General features: G+C 40.6%; 1 long non-coding RNA gene across 2 annotated transcripts in view; it reads right to left on the bottom strand.

Annotated features, from left to right (window-relative positions):
* Positions 1-6,237: 6,237 nt before the first annotated feature.
* LOC146655910 (uncharacterized) overlaps positions 6,238-14,493 on the bottom strand; it is a 46,256-nt gene continuing 38,000 nt past the window's right edge. For both annotated transcript variants that reach the window (XR_014914386.1, XR_014914387.1), the window contains one exon: positions 6,238-7,401. This is a non-coding gene — a long non-coding RNA (uncharacterized LOC146655910). The remainder of the gene's footprint in view (positions 7,402-14,493) is intronic.

The following is a 14,493-nucleotide window of genomic DNA, read 5'->3' as shown; positions in this document are numbered from 1 at the left end:
TTCCTGTTTTATTTTGATAGTCTCTTGTCCTGCTTGTGTTATGTTTGGCTTTTCTTCCCCTATCATTTGTCTGACACAGGCTGTGTCTCAATTCAGGGGCTGCATCCTTCGTAGGACTCGGCCTTCGCGGTCTACGTGGGTCGGGTCCTCCGAAGACCTAGAAGGCTGGAAGTGCGAGGCTGTGAACTGGGACGGTCTAGCCTTCACATTTGCATCACCTTCTGTCTCAGTGGAGTTTAATAAAGTCAGCCGGCAGCTCTTTGCTATCTAAAATATAACAGGACATTGGAGTAAATTCTCTACGATTTCACACTTCTGTTTAATCAGTTTTCTGTTTGATGTTCATTCAGCTGTGTGAAAACTATAACTTTAATCTCAGCCAAACCATAAAACACTCAGGAACACCTAAAACATATTGCTGTGTTACATCACACACTGCATGGACACTGTCACCACGGAAAAGCGGGTCCGGGTCTACCCCAATCGTAAACTCAAGATGACAAGTAAGGTTCAGGCACTGTTAAAGGCATGTAACTCTGCAGGAGTATCTACAGCAGAGCAAGTGCAGACCTTAAAAAAGGCATCAGAGCAGCAAAACTGGACTATTCAAATAAGCTTTCAGATCACCTCTCTGATAACAACTCCAGAAAGGTATGGGAGGGCCTGAAACACATTACCAATTACAAAGGCAACGGGACAAATACAGATAATATGGACATCTCATTAGCAGAAGAACTTAACCACTTCTTTGCCCGCTTCGAGAGAATTGCAAACACCCCCACCATCCACACCGCCCTGCCCAAAATCCCTGGTAGCCCTTCGGGCAGGCACTCTTCAGTTTTTGTTAGCCCAAAATAAATTTAAGTAGCCCAAATAAAAAAGAGAACAATTTTTTGATTGATGTTTCGTTTCCTTTACAATATTATACATTAAAGTATAATATTGTAAAGGAAACAAAACATCAATCAAAAAATTGTTAAAACACAAATTACAATCATCAACTCAAATACTTGGTTCTATCCATCCATCCATCCATCCATTCGCTTCCGCTTATCCTTTTCAGGGTCGCGGGGGGCGCTGGAGCCTAGCCCAGCTGTCATAGGGCGAGAGGCGGGGTACACCCTGGACAGGTCGCCAGTCTGTCGCAGGGCCAACACACAGGGACAGACAACCATTCACACTCACATTCACACCTAATGGCAATTTGGATTTTCCAATTAACCTATCCCCACAAGCTGCATGTCTTTGGACGGTGGGAGGAAGCCGGAGTACCCGGAGGGAACCCACGCAAACACGGGGAGAACATGCAAACTCCACACAGAAAGACCCCGGCCTGATGTTGGAATTGAACTCAGGACCTTCTTGCTGTGCGGCAACAGTGCTAACCACCGTGCCACCGTGCTGCCACTTGGTTCTAATTGAAGAGAAATTTCTATGAAGTTGTAAGAACTGTGTAGGACATGAATCAGTCTGTGTCAGATCCTCAATCTGAAATTTCCACTGAAGTCACAGGTAAGAGGTAAGTAGAACCAAGATCTAGGCCATTTGCTTTTTGAAGTTTGCAAAGACTGCTAAATTTTGCCAATGGTAGTTCACTCTTTGCAACATAGTACGCTGTTCTAAACAGATTTTTCAGGACTTCTTGTTGTGCTTGGTTTATTTTTAGTATGCTTTTTGCAGTTGATGTTTGTTCTGGGAAAGATACTGCAGATTGAGCAATAATGCATTTCTTGCATTTCTCATATGTTCTGATGGGGTCTTTCTTAAAATTACTGGTCCCAGTAACAAAGGCACTTGTCGACTCAGAAATCAAGGGAAACTCACGACACACCCGGCAGAACATTATGTTATTTAGCTCGTCATATTCCAGCCACAGAAATTCTTTTGTCCATGAAACCAAAAAAGCTGCACTTTTTTGCCTTATAGTTTGATTTGTCATAACTTTTCCGTTTTGTGGTAGGCTTTTCTTTGCCTGTCCCTTCTTGATTGATTGATTGATTGATTGATTGATTGATTGATTGATAATACTTTATTCATCCCGAGGGAAATTGGGTTAAGGCTGCCAGCCGTGCCAGCGCCATCTTACCCTTCGGACCATACATACATTACACAAACATCACGGGGGAGACAGGTCAGTGAGGTATAACAATGGGAAATGCACAACATTAGGAAAGACGAGGAGAAAAAAGAACTCTCCCCAGACTGAGCTCCAACAGGGAGATCAGTTTGAGAACAGAAAAACCCCCCCACCTCAGCACATAGCTCATGAATCATCACATTGCACAATGTAGAAGACCACAGCTTCCAGTTTTTACAATAGGTCTAATGTCCGTCACTGGTCACCAGGTCTCTCAATTCCCGTTGTTCTTCTCCAAGATCTTATCCATATTGCGTTCAAAAAAACATAGTCTGACAGGGCTCTAGAGTGCGACCAAATTTTTCAGTGGTGCGACTAAAAAAAAATATTTGGTTGCACCTGTGCGACCAACTGTTCGGGTAGCAAAAAAAAAAAAAAAAAAATCTGCAACCTTCCCTGTGGTCAACAACAGACACACATTATGCCCCTATCGTGGACTAAACCAATCAGAGATAGTAAGGGGCAGGACCTCTCTGATTGGCCGTGGTCCACTTGAAAGTGCAGGTGGAAGTGGGAGGTGAGTAGCTTGAATAAAGCGATATCAATTCATTAAATCCTGAATCGACTTTTAAATATAACTGTGTTTTGCCAGAAACGCCAGATTCTCAGATTAAAGCTCACAAAACCATTTCAACAACAACCAAACAGCAAATGAGAGCAGGTACACGGATTCCACACAAAGACGTAAACACAGAACGGACCGACGCATCAGAATCAACTTTGTCTTTCTCGGCTTTCTCACCCGACGGCCCGTAGACGGACACGCTGTCGGAGCTCAGCGATCCTGATGCGTCCGGTCCGCGCTGTGATTACGTCTTTTTGCGCTGATTCTGAGCTGCAGGTTTTGTCTCTCCAACCAAAATTCACCGAGCCAGCAGCAAAAGAAGCAGCAAACTGTGCTTCACATTTGATCAATGTCACCATGAATTTTGCTGTTTTGCTTCCACGACTATTAAAAACACACTTCATGCACAGCTAGCTCTCTCTCTCTCTCTGTACTTCAAGAACAGTTTCCCGTCTCCAATCTCTGTTTTCTGTGTTATTCATTCGCTTATTACCCACCAGTCTACCGTTGTTTACAGCGCTGTGGCTGCTGTCTTTTTCTTTTCTTTTTCTTTTTTTCACTTTCACTTTTTCACTTTTTTTCACTTTTTTCACTTAAATGACCTCGGACAAGAAAGCCTATTTTTTCTGTTGTTCAATACTGAAGAAATTTAAACTTTATATGCAGAACATTGTAGAATATTTTTAAGGTTATCTGCTATAAAAAGCCAGACCAGGAAAATCTCCTTCATGTTTTTCTGTGTTTTATTCTCAGTTACTTTCACACAAAGGCATCTGCTGTGATGTTCACAATTCTGATGAAGTCAGTACTGATAAATGATCAGAATTATAATATTTCTGACTGTCTGAGGCTAAGTTGAATCGAATTGGGACTTTGAAAAACGGAATCGAATGGATTATAGAAATCAGTGATGATACCCAGCCCTAGTGAGCAGCCTAGGCACGACAGAAGTGGATGTAGCTGTAATAGGAAAAGAACTATTGCTAACTTTTCTGTTAAGTTAAGGCCTGATCCTTCTGAAATTCATAGCCAGTGCTCTGACACGGTGTCATCAATCTTTGAATGCTGAAAAAGCACAGTGTATCCAGAAAAACACATTATATTATATAAATTATTATAAAATTTGTGTTCGCCTAACTTTTGTGCCGGTACGCCTAACTTTTTAAAGTTAGTCTAGAGCCCTGTCTGAGTACTCACAGCCATGCCCATCGTTTATCATGTCAGCCAGCCTTGTGGGATTTTGAACAGCTGTAGCCGCTTCTTGTTCTTCGATAAGCCAGGCCTGAGCCAGCTCCAATCAGCCAGAACTCTGTTACCGTAGTTCCGAATTGGTAGATGTCGTTCAATGTCCTCCATCAAGAGTGTCACCAGACACACGACGCAACCAACCATCGAGTATCCGGCAGGAAACGTCTCCGCAGGACAATCGGGCTCTCCCAAGTCCAGGAGGGTGTCAACTCCATTAAGGGACCAGTTGATCAAATCCATAATTCTTCTTTAGGTTTTTAGAGAACAAGTCTGGGAGACTCTCTTAGGGTTAGAGAATAAGCGAGACTATACAAAAGACATGAGAAGCCAAGCAAGAAAGGGAGAGGGAGAAGGAGAAAGTGTGACCGCCTCTGTCAAGAGCCAAGAGCAGATATGACTTCTTCACCCTGACCTGCCTTATTTGGCTCTTCAGAACTAAAATACCTGCGTAAATCCATCTTTTTTTACACACGCACACACATAAGGGTCAGCGATTCCCTGCGCAATCAACCTCTATCACATGTTTAAGCTTGCTGTGGGAGATTTCTCTTGTCATGTTTGAATAGTAAGCTAATGAGTGATAAGACGAAGTCAGAGGAATTAGTGCGCAATTAATCTGTTGCTCACCAATCAGTGCTGCCGCTCTCTATACACAGTTCGCATATATTTTTCCTTCCTATGATAGCCAGACGGGCAGCGCTGAGTTAGATTTTGGTAGCCTGACTGGAAAAATTGCTAGTACTGGGATGTCGGGCTAGCGATTTTGCGAGCCCTGGCCTATAGGGCAAACAGGTCCACCGAGGATGCAATTTCCACCGCCCTCCACTCTGCTTTCCATCACCAGCTAAGTGATCCGCGTTAACTTGCTAACAGAGATTTGCTGCGTTAATGCGGTTATGGCGTTAACGTCATTTTAACGAGATTAACGCTGACAGCACTAGTAATGTGTCTTAGACAGATTTGAACTCAGTAATCTGCCTGAGACATTTCATTCTAAACACCTCATTATTACTCAGGTCTCCTTTTAGCATGGTCCAGGTCTCAGAGTCGTAGAGGCAGTGAGCAGTCAACCCAGCTAGAACCCTGGTACGAGTTAAGAACAGGGTTCTAGGTGCCCAGGAACCACCCAGAACCCGGCACCCACGAAAGGAGCGGGCCAACAACCGCACCAGAACATGCAGACACGCACCCTGGAACAAAGAAGCACCTGTGTCCCAGGGACAGCAGAAGAGTCCAGCGGGAGAGTGGAACCGTGTCCTACAGAGGTCAAGGCTCAGCAAACCCAAGACCCAGGCCGAGCCACACACACACAAACACACATGCACACACTCAAATGTAGCCTTTGCATCAGAAATTTTGTTCTCTCGTTAATTATTTAATTTAATTATTGTTTTAGTTTTCTCAGGTTGTTACTCATGTGTTCTTGTGATGAGGAAGCATCGGCAGATTCTAATGATTTAATTTTTTGTTCTAGTTCTAATACAACTGTTTTCCCCTTCTTTTTTTATATGAACAGTAAGGTAAAATTCTGCCTGCATTGCTACTTTTTCTGCTTCCAATAGATTACATGGCGATATTCCTGGCAGGTCATTATTATCTAAATACATTGCCCACTTCTTTTTGTACTAATTAATGAAATCTTGTTATTTCAATAATGTCGTATTAAATCTCCAGCTCCTAATTGGTAGTGTCACTCTTTTCTGTGTCAGAGAGATCAATACCGGTGCATGATCGCTGACAGTGATAGGATAAATTTGAGTGTCTGTGTTATCCCGCATAATGGAGCCGCTAACAAAAAAGCAGTATAAGTGAGACTGTGAGTGGTGTACTGGTGAAAAGAAGGTGTAATCCCTGAGAGTGGGGTGATGTAAACGGCAAGTATTGCAAAGACCAAAATCACTCATGTATTGTTTAAGAATATCTGTAGGCTGCCAGTTCCTTTGACTCACTGCTGTATTGAGCCTGTCAGGTTCAGGATTAAAGACTAGGTTGAAGTCTCCTCCTATTATAAGCGTGGTATCAGAGTAATCCGAAAGGGAAGAAAAGGAGGAATGAAAAAAGGAGGAGTCATCAACATTTGAACCGTATATACTAGCAATACACAGATCCATATTTTGAATACATAAATTAAGTATTATAAATCTGCCTTCTGGATCTGAAAATAGTGTTGTCAACAGTGAAGTTTATAAAATATATAATATTTGGACAGACACAACTTTTTTTCTAATTTTGGTTTTGTACATCACCACATTGAATTTTAAATGAAACAACTCAGATGCAGTTGAAGTGCAGACTTTCACCTTTAATTCAAATGAAAAAAAAAAAGAATAAAAATGTGAGAAAATAAAGCTTTTCTTTTTACACAATCTCTTCATTTCAGGGGCTACAAAGCAAGTGGATGAATGTAATAACTGAAAATAAAATGTTTATTTCTAATACATAGTTGAAATCCCTCGCTGGCAATGACAGCCTGAAGTCTTGAACTTTACTGCAGCGGCTTTCAGATACTGTTTGTTTCTGGGCCTTTCTGTCCAAAGTTTAGTCTTCAATAAGTATAACCCATCTTAACCCACCTGAAGCATGCTCAAATGGGTTAAGATCAGGTGACCGACTTGGCCATTCAACAATATTCCACTTCTTTGCTTTAATAAACTTCCGGGTGTCTTTGGCTGTGTGTTTTGGGTCATTGTCTGTCTGTAATATGAAACTCCACCCAATCAATTTGACTGCATTTGAGCAGGCAGTATGTATGGGAAAAAAACACTTCTCCAGGTCAAAATACATATTCTAAATACATATATAAATAAAAAAAGAAATTAATAAAATAAAAATAAAAAATGATAAAATATATAAAATAACAAGGAACTTCTTTGTTTTGAGGCATTTCTTTCAAAACACATAGTTGGTTGTGAAAGCAAAACTCCATCCAAACTAAGGGATGCCTCTGAAGGATTTAGAGGACAATGTTTAGTATGATAATGAAGATACTGAACAACTGGTAATGAAGCAGATAAGTGAGACATAAGCAAAAGTGCTCAACATTTACATACTAATTTATGTATGTATATACAAGAATATGCATGTGTTGCTTAAAACCCAAACCTGCTAAATATTCATCACACATCTTGAGCTTATTTCCATTTTTCCTGCATTATTAAACAAACAAACACAAGCCAAGTGCCAGTTTCAGGTCCTGGCTGCCGATGAGTAAACAGCATAGTATAAGAGTATCAAACCCACGAAGGGTTTGAGAGTGCACAGGGGGACGAGGACACATTGGAAAGAAATGGGATCATCTTTCATTCAGACCTATTTTCCTTGTGATCCTAAACCTTGTTTTTAGTATCACACTGTCAGCTCTGCTCCAGTTTTCGCTTTCCGTGTATTCTATCCATCTTGATCCACACCACTGTGGTAGGTCGAATTGCAACTTTGGGTGCAGCCTTGCCACCTGGAAACACACATATCAAAGTGGGTTATTGCTACTTTAACGTATCGGGTAAAATGCTCTTTTATTGTTTAGTTGTTTTTTTTTTTTAAAAACCCATTTCTTTAAATTAAGGACATACCTGTCAGCTACTGATTATTTTAGCGCTATGCCCTGAAACAGGGGAAGACAAAAATGCATGCAGATGCTGGGCCAATAACAAACCAGGACAACTTTGACATTCCAAGCACATCTGCAGTCCATCAGACCAAACATCAGATTCTGAAGAGCAGGTGTGCTTGAGTAATCTGTTTTCTCAGTGCAAAGAATAGATAAAACTGGAGCCCTGCAGAGCATGAGCTGTTGACTTTTGCTTGTTTCATTTTGTTTTTTTAGCTCGTGTTTCCAGTTGAAACAAAATCTGCCATTCAGCTTCTCTAAAGCTTGTTAACTGAGATTATATACACTTACATATAGCAAGTACAAAACCGAAAGTATAGAAACCACAAGTTGTGGATTTGCAGTATCCCCTCTGGCAAACTGTAGATTATTCCTGTGCGATACTACAAATACAAATACTACAAATACTGATACCGATACTTTTAAACTATAAAGGCTCATATAGGGGAGAGCAGTATATCATGATTTATGAGATGAATCACTACACTAAATCACTGAGTTTTAGTTGACCCAAAGTCTTTAAAGGACTTTGGGTCAACTTCTCTTGTTTTAAGGTGCTGTGCACGCAACAGTCAACACAAAAAGATTCAGATATTTCATATAATGCATGTGTGAGGTATATTTTCCATTTCCAAAAAGAAAACAAAATGAAAAAACCCCCAATTTCTTTAACTCAGTGCGCTACTTAACAAACTTGGATATTAGCACCGGTATCGATCTGATATCAATACCAGCATTGCTACTGAATCAATACTATCTATATTTGGATGGATTCACCCTCTTCTACATATACATTTACAAAGATTAAGCAGATGAGTGTGTTAATCAGTGTGCTTTGGAGGTGCTGGTTGGCAAGAATACGAGTTACAGCACCAATTAAAAAATTAAATACAAAGAAAACTGAAAAGGGGTTCCATCTTTGCAAAAGAAAATAGTGGTAACGGAAAATTACAGATAAAGAGCAGGTTTAGGTTTGAGACTGGGCGTGATAGCAGCTTTGGAGTGCATATAAAGACTTGTTTTACAAAGCAAACGTAAGATTGATGTTACCATTGATAATGCATACGACACACAATGGAATGATCAGTTTTTGCCTTTGTATTCGTCTAAGGGTACAATTCACAGTGTGCTACTGCTATAGATAGGGAATAAGGTTTCAACAGGAGGCAGGCATAACAATTTAAAAAGAAGGAGAGGATGAAATGTTAACCGAATCTAACAGTGTAGTGGATCTAGTTTTTAAGGGAATGGAGCTCTTTAAGTGCAACAGATAAAACACAGAGGGGTGTTGTAAGGTAAGAAGAAAACAACAGGGTCATGCAGACCTTGGTCTTGGTTGAGGTGAACCTCAAAGAAACTAAATAACAGCCCCAGAAAGTGGAAATTGATTGTAGAGAGGAAAAAAAATCCATCACCGAGAGAAAGTGGCAAAGAGCAAATGGTGCCAAAGCAGACCAGGATCAGAGTTTAGAAAGTATCGAAGTCCAGAAGTTGGTGTGAAAACACAGTTGAAGAGTGGAGGCTGATAACCTGTGTTTATATGGAGCCAAGTGTTATTAGCTTGCATCAACACAATTCCTAGTCACTCAGCCTGCGTGCAGCCGTTGCTCCGCTGAGTATCAAGCCAGTTTTCCTCCCATATGCCGCCAGATTGCTCGGTCCTTTAAAGAGGTAGTAAAACTCTCGGGCCCGCATTAAATCTATGTGTTGTTCCTCGTGTTTTTCCTCGTGTTAAGGCCGCTTCTCCCTGCGCGTCAGACTTGCCAGCCTGCTCTACTCTACAGCCATCTGCTTGCCAACCAAACCGACCTTCTGTCACGCTCACCGCCACCCTGTTTTGCAGCTCCACTGACCATGTTCAGCTTCAAACTCCTGCCTGCTTGCTCATTATGCACTGCCTTTCCACTCAGCCCTTCTGCCAGCTCAGCCATTGGATCCCCACCAAAACAATCTAGATGAATACGTAGCACTACAGGCCAGAGGTAGAATATTTATATCTACTTTTTGCACTGAACTGTCCCTTTAAAGACAGCGAAAGCAGTAACTGATGGTGGCCAGTAAAAGTGAAGTGTCATGAATATGTAGCCCACTCCTGATGAGTTTACTCAGTCGAGGATTCTTGCTCAGGGATTATGGGCTCAACCAGCGCTGCTTCAAAATATGCAAATCTATGGCATGCCTTACATGGGAGCCGTGTGACCTGCATGTGTGCAGATTATGGTAACTCTTCAGTGTTTCTCTTTTAGTTAACTCCTTTTCTGCCCACTGAAATCTGAGTCGGTACAGTTTGGCTTCCAAAATCCTCCGCAGGCCATTTGGAGCTTGCAGGACTGGAGGAAATTTGGGTGAATGTCAAATCTGCTGAAAAAACATCTCATTTCTTTCAGGTCATTCGGTGTTAACTTGCTCATTTTCTCTCTGTACATCTCTGCACTCTGTTCCCTTCTGACGATGAAACTTTGTTCAGGCTGTCCCACAAGAACAATTTCTTTTAATTTTACAGTACGTTTAAGTCTTAAACGATTCACCGGGTTTGTTGCTGCGGAAGCATATGAGATGGATTAGAGGTCGCCTGTGAAGGTCTCCCTCCCATAGCAAAAGGAGATGACTGGACACTATATAGATTATGTAGACAGGATATAATAAATGCAAATGCAGGATTAACCAACACTGTCAGTCTGTGTTTACTGAGGGGTTATAGGGGAGGAAAAGTATTGGTGTTTCTTTTTTTAGAGCCACACTTCATGAGGAATGCGAGTTTTCTTGCTATGATTGACAGAAGCCTTCATTTTTCTCTACATCCAGTCACTACAATTTAGGCTGAAGCCAGCAGGCATCGTGGACTCATGCAGTGTGGCTGCAGCAGAGGCAGGGTGAAATGTAGAAGTTATGTGTATCGCAGAGCCTGGTTGCAAGTTGAGAGCTATGTCTGCATTCTAAAGCAATTCCTTTTGATATAAAGCAGTTTGTCTCTGGTGTGTGGGTTAAAAAAAACCCTCGAAACAAGAGGCTGTACATGAAGAAGACCGCACACAGTCATTTCAGTTTGCCTGTTATGAAAGCACTGACATTTTTTTTAAATTTAACAGTCAAACACTCAAAGCACTGTACAAATATTTACCTGTGTGGTGCAGATGTTTAAAAGGAGGAGTTGGCAGGTGAGTTGTTTGGTGATTGCGATTCTCAGTATAAACAAACAAAAAAAGCCGGCCATTTCAGTTTCAGTCTGCTTGCAGCCCATCTGTCGCACCCTGGAATGGCTTCAGCCCCAACTGACCAGTATCACAATAAGGTGACACACAGGTGTTACCTGCTCTTGCTGACAGACCGTGACAGTGGCCATTATCAGCTCCCCTAGCACTGTCTGAATAGCTGGTCCAGGTTATTATCTGGTGGAGTAGTTGGCTTTTGGCTGGAAGGAAAAAAGGAATTTCAGACAACAGAGAAGCTGGGGGGAAAGACACTCGGTTTTACACTTTCAATAGATCTGTAGCCAAGGGAGAAATTGTTGCAGCTGAAGCTACATGAGGCATGCAGTTAGTCTCATTTCCTTTAAAGTACTTACAGATTTACCTTCTGTGCTAGGAAATTGCTTAAAAATGGGCCACTTACAACACTCTCAAAAGCCCATTCAAAGTTTTCAGGTGATAGATGGCGAGTACTGCAGCCATGGAGAAAATGTAGGATATACACATTTATGTGTCATTCAGCTCATTTTATATGGCATTATAAAAATAAGAAAAGTATGATTTGAGCCGTAAATGTACTTTAGTTATGGACAGCATAGCCTAGGTTTGCATCCACCAATGTAGAGCTTTGTGTGATCTCTACTTTAGTGGGTTTTCTCTGGGACATAGGGTTAGTTAAACTGGTGACTTTAAATTCTCTGTAGGTATGAGTGTGAATGTGGTCTGTCTTTGTTAGCCCTGCGACAGACTGGTGACTTGTCCCTACCTCTTGCCCCTGTGACAGCTGGGATAGGCTTCACCTGAACTGGATAAGTGGAAAAAGATGGGTGGACTCATCAGATATTAATCTTTTTAAGTTACATAGCTTCACACAGAAGAAGAGGGGCAGCATGCCACCTGGGCAAGGCAGGCAACTGCTTGGGGCTCCTGGCCTGTGCCGGGTCCCCAAGGGCTGACAAACTTTAAACTTCAACAAAGGCAAAATTTGCAGTGACATTCAGAGACACCTCCCTAACGTGACAGCTAGGGAAAATGAAAACGAAGAGGAATTATTTTCCTGCGATTGAAAATAGAAAGACAAAGAAAAGGAAACATGAGAAAAAAAGTAAGACAGTGATAAGTTACACATATAATAATGATTAAATAAACTGCTAAATAATTGGAGTAAATGTAACTCCGAGCAGGATGACATTATTTTTTTTTGTATGCTGACGTTTAATATCAGTTAACTGAGTAGGGTGTGTTTATATCATTTTTCCAGATGCATGTTTTAGATTATCAAAACAAATTTATAACACGAGTAAATTAAAAAAAATGCAGTTTTTAAATAATGGTTTCATTTGTAAAGGGGCAAAAAGCTATCCAAACCTACCTGTCCTCACTAATTGTCTCTTAAACGTAATAAATGTTTCCACCACCCTTGGCAGCAAGAACTGCAATCAAGCATATTTAGCAAGGAGTCTTTTATTTCATTGGAGATCAATTTGGCCTCACTATTCTTTGCAGAAATATTTATTTTCAGCCACATTTGAGGGTTTTCCAGCATGAATTACCTGCTTAACATCATCCCGTAGCAACTCAACCTGTTTAACAGAGGTGAAATCTTCTACCTTCGACAACAGTTTTCTGTAGTAAACTGATGAAAGCTGTGTCTGACAGCCATAGCTATCAAGCTGTGAATGCTACGTTATGAAATGTAGATGCAAGAAAGTTTGGGCGTGTTCTCTAAGGTGTAAATTAACACCATGTGGTGTGTGTAATTTGCTGTATTTCCCATATGTGACAGTGCAGGCGCCAGCACATCAATTGTCAGTATTGGAAATATTACAGAGCTTCTATCAAATGAATAGAAACAAAATAAAAAGCTGCACCCAAGAGCAACCTTCAGAGTTGAATTTCAGGAATTCTAATTCTCTAATGTTAAAGATTTTGTATTTAACGTTTTTTCAGAATCATAAAATGAAATCACACTCAGGGTTAAATTTATATTATATTCTAGTTGATTCTATTCTATTCTACTCTGTTTTATTATATTATATTTATAATATAATAGCAATGACCTCTTCGCCCATGGCTCCATTAGACTTATCATAATCACCTCTGCATAGAAGCTGTACTTTCTGTTTGTAAATATTTCTTTGCCATATCGCATCACTATCATCCAGTCACCGTTAAGGACAAGCCAGTAAACACGTTAGCTATTGTGTTGCACATTTTTGCTTGCACAAAGTTAGTTTTATCTGTTTTTTTTTTGTCAGCTGGCTCAAAAGGTGTAGACCTTGATCAAAGACAAGGCCGCTTAATCAACTGCTTTCATCTGTCTAAAGGACTTTTGACAGGAACTCCAAGAGAAATCCAAGTACTAGGCTCAGACTCTTTTTGCTTTTCATCCATAAAGAAAAGCAGCTGCACTTTCACTGTTTGTTTTGTAAATGTCGACATTGCTTCTGCTTTTAAGATGCTTCAGTCATTTGTCAGGTTCTGTCAGTGCTCCTGAGCTACAATTTTAACAGCACTATTATCATGGCCTGCATCACAATGAAGCTGTATCTCAGCCTGTGTAAATGCGTCGTATGTGTGCTTTAGCCAAACCTTTTTATAAACTCACATTCAAAATATAGTAAAATAAATAAGTGCATGTAATGTGATTACTGAAATCCCTCCATTTAGACTCATAATACTTGGAATACTAATCCGAACCCTAATCATCCATTCATATGCATATCTGTCATTTTTCTGTAGACAAAGAAGTGCATTTTGAATGTTTAATTGTCTTGGACAAAAGAATGACACGTGTTTAATTATCACAGCTTTCAAAAAGAATGTCACTTAATTTAGTCAGTAAAAACAGAGATCGTACAATAGTATTATTCATCACTTTTCCATATTTGCTTGTGTCTACAGCAAAAACAAAATGTTCAATTTCCCCTGATTGCTGATGGCATCAATTCAAAACCAAAGCAGTGTGACAGGAAATGAGTTTGGGGGCTTTATATTACAGGTGCTTCAATTGCTTCTGCCTGAGGCTATATATCCTGGTAATGAGCAGAAATAAACTGAAAAATGTAAATAGACCAGGACCACGAGTGGAGAGGTTAACGGTGGCTGGCACATCCATGCTAAAAACAGGGATGGAGTAATAAACTTTGCACTCCTTGACCCTGACGTGGAGTACTGAATGCTTCCTGGATTATGAGATGAATGAGCACTCTTACATTGATCTTCCCACTGCATCCCCCTGTTTTCAAGTAGAGTTTCACTTCTTGTTTTGTGAAGTTCTTCTTTGAAATGATTTTCCATATTGCAGATTTTTTAAAAAGTGCTTATGCATGACTTGAACATGTGCAGTAGCTTATTTCCTATTTAGTTTCCTTTTTAATACACCCAACAGACGACAGTAAACAATAATGCTAACGTTAATGAAAATAAGTAACGCTCCATTATTTGCTCCCAGAGTGGAAAGGGCCTCTACTTCATTTGCGGCTGCTGTAATATCCAACAAGTTTGGCCAAATTGGATGCACTCCCATGAACTACTTACCTCTCTACATTTATTGTCAGTGAACTGAGTCAATTTTCACCACCCATCTGCGGAGATTTGTCTGGCCTTAATCTGACTCTGCATTTATAGTCTTGTAAAAGAGGGGATTAATTTTGGCAGGCCCTTCGCATAAATACTGCATAATTGTTGTCATTCAAATACTTCATGTCTTAGTTCTAAAGGAATACACTGGCTCAACCAGACTGTC

This window comes from Rhamphochromis longiceps, linkage group LG13, assembly GCF_057381845.1.
Source record: "Rhamphochromis longiceps isolate RC_006_pf linkage group LG13, R_longiceps_female_GT1.1, whole genome shotgun sequence".
In the NCBI taxonomy this organism is placed as follows: Eukaryota; Metazoa; Chordata; class Actinopteri; order Cichliformes; family Cichlidae; genus Rhamphochromis; species Rhamphochromis longiceps.
Note: the sequence above shows the minus strand (reverse complement) of the source record. Positions and strands in the feature narration are given on the sequence as shown.